The sequence below is a fragment of the Dendrobates tinctorius genome, unplaced genomic scaffold (genome assembly GCF_039654945.1).
Source record: "Dendrobates tinctorius isolate UK_male_01 unplaced genomic scaffold, ASM3965494v1 ptg000108l, whole genome shotgun sequence".
Classification (NCBI taxonomy): domain Eukaryota; kingdom Metazoa; phylum Chordata; class Amphibia; order Anura; family Dendrobatidae; genus Dendrobates; species Dendrobates tinctorius.
In genome coordinates this window covers 4,284,603-4,302,500 of record NW_027361776.1, presented here as the reverse complement: position 1 = coordinate 4,302,500, position 17,898 = coordinate 4,284,603, and the positions used below count along the sequence as shown (strand labels likewise).

At 44.9% G+C, this 17,898-nt stretch overlaps 1 protein-coding gene across 13 annotated transcripts in view; it reads right to left on the bottom strand.

Annotated features, from left to right (window-relative positions):
* The window catches only part of SPDL1 (spindle apparatus coiled-coil protein 1), a 470,586-nt gene that overhangs the window by 271,362 nt on the left and 181,326 nt on the right, over positions 1-17,898 (bottom strand). The window lies entirely within an intron of this gene.

Below are 17,898 nucleotides of genomic sequence, written 5' to 3'. Positions count from 1 at the left end.
TGGGGGGAGCATATGCGATATTCACCTGTCCCGTTCCACTGCTGCGCGCCGCTATGTCTTACGCGTCGTCCTCTGGCTGTGACGTTCAGGTCAGAGGGCACGATGACATGGTTAAGTGCGTGCCCTCTGCCTGAACAGTCATTGCAGAGACCCGGAAGACACAGCGGCGCGCGGCGGTGGAATGGGGACAGGTGAATATTTCAAGCGCTGGGGGCCTGATCCAGCGGTGACACTGGCACCTGGACTCCATAGTGTGCTGGTGTCACTGCCTGCTCAGGACACCGGCACCTGGTCCCCAGCGATAAGAGGCGAGTATGTCTTTTTTATCGCAGCATCATCAGCAGCATATGGGGCATCTTATGGGGCCATGACCTTTATGGAGCAGCATATGGAGCATATTCTATGAAGCATTTTATGGGGCCAAAACCTTTATGGAGCAGAATATGGGGCATATTCTATGGATCATCTTATTGGGCCATAACTTTTATGGAGCAGCATATGGGGCAAAAAAACATTTAACCTACTGATGTCTCAATTAATTCAACTTTTAATGGTATCTATTTTTATTTTTGAAATTTAACAGTAGTTGCTCGGCTTATACTCTAGTTAAGTTTTTTTCAGTTTTTTTTGGCAAAATTAGTGGCCTCGGCTTCTACTCTGGTTGGCTTATACTTGAGTATATACAGTAATTGCCTCACATTCTTCTAGCTACAAAAGTAGCGATTAGAAGATATTGGAAGTCCCCTGGAATTACTGCCAACGAAGAGAAAATACTATAAATAAATAAAACTTGTGGTTTTGATAATTGATAGCACACAAAAATAATGTTACAAGTTTTCAATGTTAATTGGAAGAGTTGGTCTAATCATCCAAAAAATATTGTTCTAATTTAATATTAGTCATTGATGAATAATCCTTAATCGTGTAATACAAAGGGATTAAACCTACAGAAAATAAAATACAACATAACATACAGGGCTGTATTCAACAGATTTCATTTTCTGTAGGTTTAATCCCTATGTAGACTTCAATGTTTGTCAGTCTAGTATTGTATACACTGTTTGTTGTTATTTTCTTAAAACCAAATAAAAATATATTGTTAAAAAAACATTCCAAATTTTCCCAAACATTTTTTTTTTGTTTGAAAAAAGTAAATCTCAAACATAAAATTACATTTTATTACAGTTGGATACATTGCTGCTAGGGATGAGTGAATCACTGTGTACCTTCTCTTTTGCCATTAGCAACCTATGCTAATGACTGAGCGAGGGGTTACAGCCACAAAGTTTGCCGATTGTAGAAAGGCTGAGTGCAGGGCAACCAAATTTTATTGTCCAGGATGTAAGCTGGGACAGTGAATGGAAGTGCTAGCTACCGCGCATGCTCACCCTCCGCTCCACTCACTTTCACAGTGGCCGAATACACAGATTCCCTAGTTGCTGCAAATCAACTGATATTACTCATCAACACTTACAAACTGCTATTGCCTGAAATTCACTTACTTTCACTTATAAAATTTTACTTAGGCTACTTTCACACTTGCGTTTTTTTGCTGCGCGTTTTTTGCACACACAAACGCATGAAAAAACGCATCATGCGTTTGTGTGCGTTTTTTTTGCGGGTTTTGGTGCTTTTTTTTTAAAAAGCATGCTTTTTTTGCGCATACGTGCGCATTACAATGCGCGCGTATGCGCACCCATAGATTATAATGGGTGTTTTGCTGTAAAAAAAAATGCATTGCGTGCGCATGCATTTTTGGGGGGCAAGTCGGACGCACAAAAAATGCAACAGGATGCATTTTGTGTGCCCGAGCGCACAATGCAAAAAAACGCATGCGCATACAAACGCATATGTATGTGCACCTATGCGCACCCATGTTAAAGTATAGGGGAAAAAACGCATGCTTTTTTTGCGCTAAAAAAACACAAAAAAACGCAAGTGTAAAACCAGCCTTAGACTGTTTTAATACACATATATATATCACAAAGGTTATGTCACTGTCAGGTGACCCAATAACCAAGAGTGTCACTCATTTCATAAAATACATGTTTTATTAAACATTAATTGACAAACAACCATAAAACCATTGCCTCAAACCAACACTTATAGGAAGGAGAAACAGCAAAAGGATACAAATTCAATTATATAATGAGTCAAAATGTAAAGAAAATGACTACAGTATCCTGAATATAATATGCCCAACAATATACTTAGTATTTATTGATTAGATACATTTTTAATAAAACTATAGAAAATTGCATGCAAAAAACCTGCATAGGTGTGAATAAAATTTACTGCCTTAATTTGAATAGAATCTAACACATAATTCACACCATTGAATAACTATTAATTAATCAGCTGTTCCTGCTGCTACACCACCATAGCATGGCTGTAGAAAATTGCATGCGAAAATCATGCATAGATGTGAATAAAATTTACTGCCTTAATGTGAATAGAATCTAACACACAATTCACACCATTGAATAACTATTCATTAATCAGCTGTTGCTGCTGCTACACCACCATAGCCTTACACATGGCTGCAGAAAATTGCATGCAAAAACCTGCATAGATGTGAATAAAATTTACTGCCTTAATATGAATAGAATCTAACACATAATTCACACCATTGAATGACTATTCATTAGTCAGCTGTTGCAGCTGCTACACCACCATAGCCTTACACATGGCTGCAGAAAATTGCATGCAAAAACCTGCATAGATGTGAATAAAATTTACTGCCTTAATGTGAATAGAATCTAACACATAATTCACACCATTGAATGACTATTCATTAAACAGCTGTTGCTGCTGCTACACCACCATAGCTTTACACATATAATATGCCCCACAATATACTTAGTATCTTTAATTAGATACAACAGGGCTAAATGGCTGTAGAAAATTGCATGCAAAAACCTGCATAGATGTGAATGAAATATACTGCCTTGATTTGAATAGAATCTAACACACAATTCACACCATTAAATAACTATTCATTAATCAGCTATTGCTGCTGCTGCTGCTACACCACCATAGCCTTACACATATGTGGATTCTAATCACCCACAATATGCAATATATGCAGCCATTGCTGCTACAGCGCTACCACAGCCTCTCATGTATGCAGGTTAAAATGACAAGAAGCATGAAAATAAATGTGATGAATGAATGCCCAAATACATATTACCTAAGCAGTGTGCACAGTGGAGTTAGGCATAGAGTAGGAAGCTGCTTCCCCGCACCCCAACGCGCGTTTCGCCCGTGCTTCTTCCTGGGGGTTTAATACACAACAGTAGTGGTGTAGACTGCTGAGTAAATATTTTGAGATTAGACTTACCTAAACCATGAATAAGAATGCTGCGGCTCCGTGTAACAGAGGCATGTTGAACAAGATCCCATCTCTTGGTGTTTTGGACTTAAGGCCCCGTTACACTAAACAATGCACCAGCGATCCCGACAACGATACAACCTTGTCAGGATCGCTGGTGAGCTGCCAAACAGGCAGCTTCACCAGTGATTAGCACTAGCGAGGACGCTGGTTTCTAAGGTACACATTGGGTAACTAAGTGACGCACGCCGCTTAGTAACCCGATATTTACCTTAGAGACCAGCTCCCAGCGCCTGATTAGAGCGCTGGGAGCGTCGCTGATCGTTGGCTCCCGCTGCCACACGCAGCGATGCGCGCTGGCCAGCGGGAGACCAGTGATCAAAAAACGGCCGTGCACAATAGTGCACGATCAGCGATACCCGGCGGTGGGGGCGGTCGCTGATCCCCGTCACACAAAGCGATCTCGCTGGTGAGATCGCTATGGCGTCACAAAATCAGCGACCTCGCTAGCGAGATTGCTGTGTGTGACGGGGCCTTTAAGCTATTCCTGTTAAGCTGTTGCAGTCAAATCAGAAGGAAATGTGCGGTACAAGTTACGGCAATTGTTTCAGACCTCCTGCTGCCACTTGGAAAAGTTTCCGCCTTCTTATCCAATGGGTCCCCGAGTACCCCTGAATCTTCAGAGTGTAGTGCTAACCTCTTCTATGACCTAGACACGGTGCCATCGATCCTTGGGACCTTATCTCATAACTCTGCATCTTTTTCCTCAAAGGATATTTCTTTTTTGAGGATGAGAACAAAGCACCAGACTTCTCCGGTCTTCTCCACTCTCTGCTAATGAGTGCCTAGATTTTTAGCATTGACCGGGATGGTGCGTTTCTTCTTCTCCTCTAACCCTCCAAACATCACGCCCTCAAGGGATTAAAAAGTGCTTTCTCGTCTTTTAGTACAATAGTTGATCTAATAGCTTTAAGCAGTTTATTCATGTCCTCTACTGGAAAACACGGTCTGCCTACCATGTCACTGTCCGAGGGTAAGGACGAGGACTCAGTATGGTATTGTCCCTCCAATGACTTTGGAGAGCAGTCAGAGTTATAAGAAGCCACCTTAAGTTTTTTCTTCCCTTCTTTAAATAGTGTTTTTAGGGAGCCCTCCACTTCAGATCTAATAATGGACTGAAGGCATGCTGCAGAGTAAGGGGTCTCCTCACTAACGGTCCCTGTGGATGCAGTTGAAGCAGAGATCCTTCTGCCAGTCTACAGCTAGCAGGATTTTGCATAGCGCACACTCAGTTTCTCTTCCAAGTGATAGGTTTCCTAGGCCTCTCAATAAGGAGCCAATTAACAAATGGTGGCATACACGAAGATCAATCACCATCCTCTGTCACTTAAGGGAACTGGGGATATGGAGGCTGTGGCGGGACAAGTAACGCATCCTCTCTGAATATCGAAGAGTCTTGAGATGCTCTGCTCTTCTGGCTGGGACAACTGTACCTCCTGTAATTCGAATGGCTGCCTCCCTTGTTGATGGTCAGCTGTTGGGTGCTGCTGATGATTGCCTTGATCCATGGTAACCAGTCAAGATGATCTGGAGCCTAAGCAGCATCCGGTTCTGCTGCTCGCCCTTAAGAAGAGGAGAGTCAGCACCATCTTATGGGGCATCTCTTCCAGTCCTGACGATTGCCCTCCCCCGCGCAAAACCCCACCAGGCATGTCATCCTGAGTGCCCGGGCGCTGCCATTTTCTACCAGCATGCCACATCCGGATGTGCCTCCCGGACGCTTTGTCACGCTGAGACCAGCAAAGAGCAGACGTCTTTTTAGGATTGCATGAAAGTGCCATCGGCCACAGCTTTGTGCACTCCTGAAAAGAAGAACACTGCAAAACAGAGACCAGATGGAGTCCAGAGTAACTCTGCTGCCTCATTATAGTGAATGGTTCTCTCAGGGTTTCCTCTATCACGTCCCTCAGAGATTCAGATGGAAACCCAAAAGTAAGTGCTCAGCGTAGAGCACAGGATAATTGTGAACCAAAATGTTATGCAAAATGTTCCCAATAAAAGCTTCAACTCAATCCACAAAAAAAGCAAGTCCCTACTCAGGTCTGTCACCTGTTAACCTAAACATAGGGGGATTCCACGTTACCGGTAGCACAAAAGCTCTGGAAAAGATAAATGGCTCCTGGCCCCCCAAAAGAAATTCAGCAAATTTTCCACTCCCAAATCCCCCCCTTCCTTCTGAGCCCCCGTGTGCCTAAACCACATTTAGTGCCTACATGTTTGGCATTTCTGTAGTGATGATAGCCCGCCTAAATTGCAGGTGCATTACTCCAGAAGCAGGAGCTGGGCATAATGTACTGGTGACTGCAACATACTGGCCCCTACAGTGTAGTGGTCACAACAACGGCAGTACTCAATTTTCACTCGGCATCATCCATCGCCGCTTGTTTGGAAAACACCTATGGAGTCAAAATCATCACTACATCTGTAGATAAATTCCCAAACGGTTATCACTTCCAAAATTGGGTCACATAAGGGGAGATTCTGCTTTTCTAGCACTAAGGGGCTCTTTTTATGGAGTTCGCAAACTAGTCTATGAAAACTGCGCTCCAGGAGGAAAATAGCGCTCTGTCCATCCCGAGTCACTCCGTATGGCAAAGTAAGTACTGTACAGCCACATACGGGGTATTCCTATATTCAATAGAAATTGTGGGACAAATTCTGGTGCTATTTTTATCCATTTTCCAGTGTGAAAATATAAAACTTGGGGCCAACACACAATGTTGGTGGTAAAAATGCAAATTATTTTTTCTTCATTGCTCAATGGTATTAAAGTTTGTGAAACACCTGTGGTGTCAATATAATCACTGCACCCTAAATCATTGAGAGGTTTAATTGGTAAAATAGGATCACTTTTAGAGGCTCTGACAATGTAACATGGCACCCTCAAACAAGTGCAGAAAAATCTGCACTGTAATATGGCATTTCTTCCCTTCTGAGCTTTGCACTGTGCCTTAAAAGTAGTTTTCGACCACATATGAGGTGAACAAGAGAAATTGCACAAAATACTTTGGTGTCCATTTTCTCCTTTTGCCCTTGTGAAATACAAAATTTGTACCTAAAAAAGATTTTGTTTTCATGGCTTAATTTTATAAACTTCTGTGAAGCACCTGGGGTTCACGGTGCTCAATACACATCTAGAAAAGGGGTCTAATTTCCAAAATGGTATCACATGTTGGGGGTTTCCACTGTTTAAGCACATCAGGGGCTCTCCAAACACAACATGGCGGCCACTAAATATGCCTGCAAATTTTACATTCCAAAAGTGAAATGGCACACTACTTTCCTTCCAAGCCCTGCTGAGCACCCAAATAGTTGTTTTCCTCCACATATTGTGCATCTGTGCACTCAGGAGAAAGTGAACAACAAATTGTATGGAACAATTTCTCATGTTACCCTTATGAAAATGCAAAATTTGGAGCTAAAAAAGATTTATCTGGGAGAAATGTAATTTTTTTTATTTTCAAGGATTTACGTTATAAACTTCTGTGATGCACCTGTGAGTTCAAGGTGCTCAATACATATCTATAAGTTCCCTAAGGGGTCTAGTTTCCAAAATAGTGTCACTTAATAGGGGTTTCCACTGTTTAGACACATCAGGGGCTCTCCAAACGCGACATGGCGGCCACTAAATATGCCAGCAAATTTTACATTCAAAAAGTGAAATGGCGCTCCTTCTCTTATGAGTCCTGCCGTGTGCCCAAACAGTAGATTTCCCCCATATAAGGGGTATCAGCATGCTCAAGACAAATTGCACAACAAAATGTATTGATGTATTGCCCATTTTCTCCTGTTACTCTTGCAAAATTAAAAAAAATTAGGTTTAAAGGAAAATTTTTGTGAAAGGAAAGTACTGTATTTTTCAGATTATGAGACGCACTTTTTCCCCCAAAATTTGGGGGGGGGGGAAATGGGGGTGAATCATATAATGTAGATATATGTTATCGGCTCACCTCAGCGGGTGTCCGGTGCTGCTGCTGTTGCGCTGTGTCCAGCGGTGCTGCAGGGGGCTCTGCCAACATTTTGTGAAAGGCCACAGCTCTCGCAGTTCCGTGGTTTCCTGTGCGGTGGACTCCGGGAAAATGGCCGCCGAGGGGGGGAGTGCATGCGCAGATGGAGATCTCTGCAACAAGGTCTCGGGAGATAAGACTTCAGCGCTGAGATCTTATCTCCCGAGATCTTGGTGCCAAGATTTCCATCTGCGCATGCGCTGCCCCCCCCCCCCCCCCGGTGGCCATTTTCCCAGAGTCCACTGCACAGGAAACCACAGAACTGCGAGGGCTCTGGCCTTTCACAAAATGTCGGCAGAGCCCCCCCGCAAGAAAACCATTAGTAACATTACGCTGTAAGGGTTTAAAATCCCACAGTGCCTGCAAGGTCCCCATGCTCAAGAAGGCACATGTGCAGGCCCCTCTGAAGTTTGCCAATGAACACTTGGATAATTCTGTGAGTGATTGGGAGAAGGTGCTGTGGACAAGTGAGACAAAAATTGAGGTCTTTGGCATTAACTCAACTCGCCATGTTTGGAGGAAGAGAAATGCTGTCTGTGACCTATTGAACACAGTCCCCACTGTTAAGCATGGAGGGGGAAACATTAAGTTTTGGGGGTGTTTCTCTGCTAAGGGTACAGAACTACTTCACTGCATCAATGGGAGAATGGATGGAGCCATGTACCATAAAATCCTGAGTGACAACTTCCTTCCCTCCGCCAAGACATAAAAAATGGGTCATGGCTGGGTCTTCCATCAAGACAATGACCCAAAACATACAGCCAAGGCAACAAAGGAGTGGCTCAAAAAGAAGCACATTAAGGTCATGGAGTGGCCTAGCCAGTCTCCAGACCTTAATATCATAGAAAACTTACGGAGGGAGTTGAAGCTTCAAGTTGCCAAGCAACAGCCTCAAAATCTTAATGATTTAGAGATGATCTGTAAAGAGGAGTGAGCCAAAATTCTTCCTGATATGTGCTCATATATACGTCCATCATCCTGGTATCTATTAAACTCCCATCCTGGCATATGCCCCCCACTGTGCTGCATATGCCCCCCTGTGCCGCTGGCACGCATATGGCCCACCCATCCCATCCTGGATATGCCCCCCTGTGCTGCTGAAATGCACATGGCCCCCCATCCCATCCTGGATTTGCCCCCCTGTGCTGCTGGCACGCACATGGTCCCCCCATCTCATCCTGGATATGCCACCATGTGCTGCTGGCACACACAGGTCCCCCCCATCCCATCCTGGATATGCCCCCCTGTGCTGCTGGCACGCACATGCCACTCCCCATCCCATCTGGATATGCCCCCCTGTGCTGCTGGCAAGCACATGCCCCCCCATCCCATCCTGGATATGCCCTCCTGTGCTGCTGGCACGCACATGATAAAATATCAAATACTTAACACCTTCTAATGATGGCTTCGCGCTCCCAGCTCCTCGGTTGCGCTTCCTGTTTCCCGGGCATCAGATCATGTGACACTGTGCTGTGCTGATCACATGATCGGATGTCGGCACAGACAAAGGAAGAGCCACGGGGGGGAGCTGGGAGCACGGAGCCATCATCGGAAGGTGAGTTGTGTTTGTTATTTTATCATGTGCGTGCCAGCAGCACAGGGGGGCATATCCAGGATGGGAGGCAGGGAGAGTTCAGGCACATGCAATATGCGCCGCTCCCCTGTCAACCAACTCGGCGCGGCTTCAGCACCGAGGTGATGGACAGCGGGTGCAGTGAATATTACATGAGGCTAATGAGCGGGAGCACGTGACCTCCCGCTGTCTCTGCAGCCCGCAGCCAGCCCACCCCAACCCCCTGACACCACGCCAGAGCCACCCCCCCTCGTCTACAGCACACAGATTCGGATTATAAGACGCACCCCCCACTTTCCCCAAAAATAATTTTTGTTAGGAACATCATCTTAACTATCTGAATGCGCGCCATCCAGGAAAGGGGTAAATGTATTTGATTGTCTATGTCCTTTCGAATGGAATCAAGCAGAGTATTAAAATTCTGTTTGACAATATTGGAAAGTTTACAAATCCTTAGACCTAGGTACGATAAGCCTTCCCGGGCCCAAGTATATGGGACAAGGGAGGAGATTCTATTTCTAACAGATGGTGGAACATTAACCGAGAAGAGAACCGATTTTCCTTCGTTTAGCTTGTAATATGAAATCTTAGAAAATTCAAGGAGAGCGTTTTTGATCCCTATCAATGATCATATGGTAATCTCAATGTCTCCAAAGTGATGTATACAGCAGTCTCAATGTATTCTGTGTGGTTTTTACAGCAGTCTTGATGTATGCTATACAGTGTATACTGCAGTGTCTCCTATGTTATCATACAGCAGATCCCCACCGCTCGAGTTCTATAAACTTTAAGTGAGCTGCAATGAATTTCCCACTTTGAGGAGATGTGGAGTGAAACATACATCTGTGATCAAAACAATTTGCTATGAGTTCTTTACGAAACATATCGCATAGAGGTGCTCCAGACCAACGCAAACCTAGAAATCAGTTGACCGTACAAATATCACCAGTACCATCCAACTTCACATGCCTAATCAAAAAAAGCAGCTCCAGCAATCACATTAGGGGTGAGTTAATTAAATGCTTGACCAAATATAGCAGGATCAACTTTTAGTTGATAATTTTCTGTCTTGCAAATAATTGCATGAATATCCAAATGGCCCTTGGCAGAAAAAAAGGTTCCCCACTTCTAATGTAAAGTCTAATTCAGATGTCCGTGACATACATTTAACGTCAATGAACAGAATGCAGAAAACAGTGACAAAGTCATCTCCTCTGTAGTGCTTTGCAGTAAAGCCTCAGACTTCAGATGTCCATGCATCAGACAATTGAATGAGTCTTTCCTCTGACATAACAGAACTCAGTGTGTAAAGTGCACAAGTATTTTTACACACACTATATTATAAATTATGTATACATACAATGAATAAATCTTTGAAGCATCAGGCCACAACGTCTTCATGCCAGACCAGATAATCAAAAGAGTTGCGTATACCATAGTGAAAGTAGGAATTAGTCCTACCGGTAATGGTATTTCCAGGCATCCATCATGACAGCACCACCGGGAGGTTGTCCTTCTCATCCTTGATAGGGACAGGAACACAGAAGAGGTAAAACAACCCCTCCCCACCAACCCCTTCAGTGATTTTCTAAGTACCACACCAGGATTGATGCAACGCAATTTTATTGAACTTCCTACCATACATGTTACCTCACATATCAGATAGGAAATCCAAGGGAGGGTATATAAGGGGTGCTGTCATGATGGACGCCCCTGGAAATACCATTATTGGTAGGACTAATTCCTACTTTCCAGGACGTCCCTCCTGACAGTACCACCAGGAGAATTACCAAATTACTCCAACTAGGGCGGGATTATAGCTTGGAGGACTTTCCTCCCAAACCCTGTCTGAGGATTTGCCATTACATTCAACTTATAATGTCTGCAAAAGGTATTAAATTTAGACCAGATTGCGGCCTTGCATATCTGGTCCATAGATGCTCCCGCGCTCTCTGCCCACGAGGCAGAAACTGCTCTTAGAGAATGGGCCCTAAGGTTTTCTGGTGGAGTCTCTCCTGCCGACACATATGCTGCACTGATAGTTGACTTCAACCATCTAGCCAGGGTAGCTTTTGATGCCTTCTTCCCTTTGTTTTTGCCTGCCATCTGGATGAAGAGGTTAGAGTCTACTCTCCAGCCTTTTGTAACCTGTAAGTATTGGAGGACGGCTCTTTTAACGTCCAAGAGGTTGTTGTAATTCTGGCAGAAGGCTGGCAGTACAATTTCCTGGCTCCGGTGGAAGTCTGTAACCACTTTGGGAAGAAAGGCTGGATTTAATTTTAAGATGATGCAGTCTTCCTGGATCTTCAAATATGGATGCTCTATAGAGAGGGCCTGAATCTCCCCTATGCGCCTAGCCGTAGTTATTGCCACTAGAAATAGGGCTTTAAATGTCATTGATCTTAAGGGGGCCTGTTCTAGCGGTTCATACGGGTCTTTGCGCAGCTCATTTAGGACCAAGCTAAGATCCCAAGGTGGTATCGAGCTACGGATTGTGGGTCTCATCCTCTGAGTGGCTTTTATGAACCTCGTTACCCATGGATGCTTGGCTAGAGGGAAGTCGAAGTAAGAGCTTAAGGCCACCACCTGTACTTTGAGAGTACTAGGCCTTAGCCCTTTATCAAAGCCCGCCTGGAGAAAGTCTAGGATCTGCGGGATATCCGGACCCCGGATGACTGATACTGGCCCCTCACATTGAGAACAGAATTTCTTCCAGATCTTTCGGTATATAGCCGAGGTTACCGGTTTTCTACTATTCTCCAAAGTAACTATAACCAAATTAGAGAGTCCTTTTGGTTTTAGGATCTCTGCTTCAGAATGCAGGCCGATAGTTGTAGCATCTCGGGTCTCTGATGAACCAAGGGACCCTGGGTTAACAGGTCGCGTCTTGCTGGTAATAGTATCGGGTCTTCATGTGCCATCCATTTCAGTAAGGAGAACCAGCTTCTCCTGGGCCAGTAAGGAACAATCAATATTACTGATGCTCTGCTTTCCTGGATCTTTCTAGGACTCTTGGAACAAGAGGGAGTGGCGGGAAGGCGTAAGCGAGCTTTATGTTCCATTCTTGGGATAACGTGTCTACTCCTATTGGGTTGTCTGCCGGGTTGAGAGAAAAGAACCTCTTTGCTTTTGAGTTTTTTCTTGTGGCGAATAAGTCGACCTCTGGAGTCCCCCAATGTTGGCACAGCTGTGTGAAGACCTCCTCGCTTAATGACCACTCTGACGACTGGATCTTTTCTCTGCTCAGGAAGTCAGCAACCTGATTTCTGGATCCCTTCAGATGGACTGCCGCAACTGAGGCTATTGTCTGTTCCGCCCAACAAAAGATCTTGTGCGCTAGGTCCTGAAGGTTATGGTATCTGGGGCCTCCCTGATGTTGAAGGAAGGCAAATGTAGTCGAGGTGTCCAAGAAGATCCTGACATTCTGACCCTTCAATTCTTCTTGACATGTTTTTAGCGACTCCCAGACTGCCCTGAGCTCTCTGTAATTCAAGGACCGGTTGCGTACTGATGGGCCACATGTCCCCTGGAGGTATCGACCTTCCATGTGAGCCCCCCCAGCCTCTGAGACTGGCGTCGGTAGTGATGTTTGTACATGGCAACAGTCTCCAGGGTCTCCCTTTCCCGAGATTTTGTGTGTTTGTCCACCAGGAAAGGGACTGCTTTCCTTTCTTGGAAAGTGTCATGTTCTTATCTAGCGATGTTTCCTTGCTGTCCCAGGTCGCTAAGACCTCTCTTTGCAGTATTCTTGAGTGGAACTGGCTCTATTGTACACTGGAGATACATGAAGTCATGAGACCCAGGATTCTCATGGCTCTCCTTATGAAGATGTAATCGAGTCTCTGGACCTCCTGTGTGATTGCCTGCTGTTTGTGTAGAGGAAGAAAGGAACATTCTTCCTCTGAGTTCAGTATGACTCCCAGAAACAGCTTTTCTCTTTCTGGTCTTAAGCTGGACTTCTTCCAATTTATTACCCACCCTAGGCTCTGTAGGACCGATATGGTGGATGTAAGGTCTTGCTCCATCTGTTGTGGAGAGTCTGCCATTAGCAGCAGGTCGTCCAAGTATGGTATGATAAAGGGTATTTCTTTCCCTTAGATGGGCCATGATTTCTGCCATGAGCTTTTTAAAGATACGGGGCGCTGAAGCGAGTCCAAACAGCAAGCAACAGAACTGGTAATGTTGTATTCTCCCGTGCTCTTTTATGGCGAACTTGAGGAATTTTTGGTGAGATCTGTGGATGGGCACATGATAGTAGGCACTTTTTAGATCTAGGGTGCACATGACAGAGTCCTTTTTTATTAAGAGGAAGAAAAAAAGTGATCCAGCTGGAGACGGAGGCGGCTGCAATTTACAAAGCTTTAAAATTTCTTATAGCAAACACCAAGCACACCAGTGATCTTCTTCACTGGTGTGCTTGGTGTTTGCTATAAGAAATTTTTAAAGAACCAACATATTTTTAAGTTGTCCAATAAAGCTTTGTAAATTGCAGCCACTTCAGTCTCCAGCTGGATCACTTTTTTTCTTCCTCTTGCTCCTAATTCATGTGGATGCTCACCACAGTCCGTGCTGGGCGTTGGCAGGCTTGGGGATTGCTTTGCAGAAGGGTAAGCTGACTACACTTTCTTTACTTTTTTTTATTAATGGTATAGCTGCTTTCAGAGATTCCAACTTGAATCTTTGGTAGGTCACCCACCGATTTAACAGCTTTACATTTATTATGGTCCGGTATTCTCCTCCTGGTTTCTTTATGGAGAATAAAGTTGAGTAGTGACCCTGAAACCTCTGAGTATGGGGAACTCAGGTTATGGCCCCTAACCCTATCAGGTCCTGTATGTCCTTTAATAGTCTTTGGTGGGTCACTTGAGACTGGGTCTGGGTTACACAGTATCTTCTGGGCGGTCGCTCAGTGAACTCTATTCTGTAACCCTCTGCGACCGTATTCCGAACCCACTGGTTTTGGGTAATATCCTTCCAGATATTTTGGAAGTAACAGAGTCTCCCTCCTATCTTCCTGGCGTCATTCCCTGGTAGGTCTTGCCTTGTGCTCTTGAGGGGAACTTCTCCTTCTTCCTCCTTTCAGGTAGCTCCAACTACCGGACTTCCCTTTTCCCCTATAGTCCTGTCTGGGATGGGAGTGGGTCCTCCGAAAAAAAGGCGTTCGTTTAGGCCTTTCCTCCGGAAAGCCCTTTTTGTCGGAAGCTTTCTCTAGCAGCTCATCTAATACGGGCCCGAAAACGTGGAGCCCAGAGAAGGGTATAGAACACAGTTTGTTCTTTGACTGAGTGTCTCCAGTCCAGGATCTCAGCCACAGCGCCCGCCTTGCTGAATTAGATAAGACATTATTTCTTGCGGCAAACCGGACTGATTCCGCCGAAGCCAGTAGCCATTCTCAGGAGAGGTAGTGATTTTAAGATCTCCTCTCTGGGGGTTCTGTCTCTAATTTGATCCTCTAATTTCCCCACCCATAAGGTCATTGATCGGGCTACCGAGGTGGCTGCTATGTTAGCCTTCATAATGGGTGCTGATGCTTCCCAGGCTTTCTTGAGGAGGTCCTCTGATCTCTTGTCCATCGGATCTTTTAGGCCGGATGAATCCTCAAAGGGAATAGCAGCTTTCTTTGACACTCTGGCTACAGGTATGTCGATCTTCGGAACTGTCTCCCACACTTTTGTTTCTTCTGGATCAAAGGGAAGACGGTACCTAAAGTCTTTTGGGAGTATTAGTTTCTTTCCCGATTCTTCCCACTCTTCTAATATCATCGCCGTTATATGTTTATTAACCGGGAATACAGTATTTCTACGGGCTCTCAGCCCTCCGAACATCTCATCTTGGGTTGTCCGTGGTTCCGTAGAATCTTCTACTTTCATTGTATCTCGGACTGCTTGTAGGAGTGTGTCCGTATCTTCCGCAGAAAAAAAAGTTATCTCTTCCTTTCTTCCGGGCGAGTTGCCGAGGAATCTTCGCCGGAGTCAGGATCAGAGTAGTCTGACACCTCTCCTTCCTCCGAAGTCTGCTCTAGCTCCCATCTGGGCCTCTTCGGGCGAGGGGATTGTGTCGGTACCAGCGCTGCGACCGTGGACTGCACCTCCTCTCGTATTACGGACCTCATATAGTCCAAGAGAGAGGACTGTTCTTGTCTTAGGAGTCCTGATATACAGTCCAGACATAAGTTCTTTGTATGTCCTGACGGGAGCTTGGCCGAGCATAGGGGGCACTTGCTAGGTTTTTTCCTGGTGGTCGAGGTGGACTGCTTAGGTGCCTCCTTGACCTGAAAAATATATAGGGAAGCGGGTCCTGTATGTCTGTGTATGGAGACCCTTAAGGGACCCTGGTACCCTTCTACTCACATGGTCCGGGTCTGGCTCTAGGGACTGGACGTCTGGACGGCTACCACCTTCCATCTCTACTGAGTCAGTGTGCTGTCCATCAGAGTGTCTTTAAGTAGTCGACTTACCCGGCTTCAAGACATCTGATTCGTCCTCCTTCCGAGCTCAGCTGCTGATGATGATGCCTGCTGCTGCGAGGATCTCCCCACCCTTTACCGATGCTTTTCTCTGTGCAGGGCGCCAGGATCTCTGTGACGCCGGCCATGTGGGATACCTTGCTGCCCCGGACGGCGTCGCGCTGGGCACAGCCATGTTTTTCCTTGGCTCCGCCCCCTGAAGTCGTCACCAGCGCGCCCCCTTCGTTGACGCGGCGCGCCGGAAACCGGGACCCGAGGCGCCGGCGTCCTGCAGCCAGGACCAGCAGCTGCTGCAGCGCAGAGCCCTCCAAGGGGATGCGCATGACGGGGAGCAACCAGCTCGACCTCCAGCGCTGAGAGACTTCCAGCGGTCTCAGCGCTGCTGCGGTGGGATCGCCACCCAGAACCCCCAGCGAGGGCACTGCTCCCGGCAGCTCCTGCCACTGGGCTCCAATGTGACACGCCGGCCTCACAGGTACACGCACCGCTGCGCTCTTCTGCGTCTGTCCCTGATAGGGACAGGAAAAACCCTAAAAGGGGTTGGTGGGGAGGGGCTATTTAACCTCTTCTGTGTTCCTGTCCCTATCAAGGATAAGAAGGACAACCTCCTGGTGGTGCTGTCAGGAGGGGCGTCCTGGAAAGAGGCATTTCTCACGACTCCGGTCCTGTTTTGGCCAAAGGACTATACAACGTGAATAGATTTGCACCAACTCACTAATATAGACATTCACTCAGCACTACATAACTGACAAGAAATCATAATGTGTTGTCATATTCTCCAGGTGTCTTCGATAGTAGAGTATACCGACCTGCTCCCAATTATAGTTTCAATCGGTGCTTAAATTCAGCACAGAGGTCTAACAGGTAAGGTCTCTCCTTGTGGAGAGTGACATAACAGCTCTGGCTTGACAAGGCAAGGAGGCTTATTCGCCGTGCAATACTCCTCTGGGAAATTTAATATGCAAATTGCTTCTTCAGAGCAAAAGAGGACTTGAACTCTATAGTGCCACCTGTTGGTAGTAGCAATCCTACAAGTCACAATCAACCCTTTAACAAGTTAGTAATATGACATAGGATAAAAGCCAAATCAGAATCTCAATTTGCAGACACGGTGTTTCTTTGCACTGACGAGGGCCAATAGCCCGAAACACCGTGTCTGCAAATTGATATTCTGATTTGGCTTTTATCCTAAGTCATATTACAAGACTCGTTAAAGGGTTGATTGAAACTTGAAGGAATGCTACTACCAACAGGTGGCGCTATAGAGTTCAAGTCCTCTTTCTCTCTGAAGAGGCAATTTGGAAATTAAATTCAGTACAGTAATTTATAATGGTGTGGGAATAAACCTGGTTAACGAGCAATGTAGATTCAAAACGCATGGTTGTTATAAGGCTAAAAGAGACCTGTCAGCAGGATTGTGCTCAGTAACCTACAGACAGTGTCAGGTTAGAGCTGTTATACCGATTAAAATAATACCTGGGTTGAAGAAATCCATCTTGTAGTTGTTTAATCTTTATTTTCAGCTTTCACTTAATGAGATTCTCTTGATCTGGGGCAGCCTGTGGAGGGTCTTCATGTGGTGCTCTGCTTACAGATCACTGTATGGCTTATGACAGATCACTGATCCCTCACTAACCTGCCCTCTATTTTACATGCTCAATGTAATAGGATTTAAAAAAAAAAAAAAAAAAACACATTCAGCAGGCAGGTACCTGCTCTGTAGCATCATCACATCTATAATATCCATTTAAATTATTTTATTTAGGGATCTAAATTTCTTCAGGGGAAAAAAAAAAAAAAAGATTCTCAAAATGGCACCAGAAGCGCTTGCGCAATAACATCTATCAGCGATCCGATAGATGCTACTGAACAGGCACCGCCGGTACCATTTTGATAGATGAAAAAAAATGTCTCCACCAAGATTAAATCAGTATAACGGTGCAAATCTGACACTGTCTGTAGGTTACTCTGCACAATCCAGCTGACAGGTTTCCTTTAAAATAAGGAGCAAAAAAAAAAAAATAAACCACCAGGGACAGAAACATGACAAGTTTACTATTCATATGTATCTATCATGCCCTCCAAGTTTCATCTGTGTTCTTTTCATAACCACTAGCTTTATTTTCAATTTATAATGTGCAGTAAAGCAAGAAGATACTGCACTAAACACCACAGAAACAAGTGCTAACAGCAGATAACTACAGATTGTAGTTTCACTACTATGTGCAGATTATTTTTGACTCTGTTCATATCTTTGATGTTTTATCAGGTACAAACAAAATGATCCTACATCCTGGTTTAGTTGAGTTAGTTCAGAAGAAAGGTTAATTATTTTGAAAAGCAAAAAAAAATAATCACTGCAGTGCGGTTTTCCAGCAAAAACTATGGTATTTGGAGCCTCCAACACAGACACAACAAGGCTATTTTAAAAAGAAAATTAAATATACAAATGAAAAAAAAG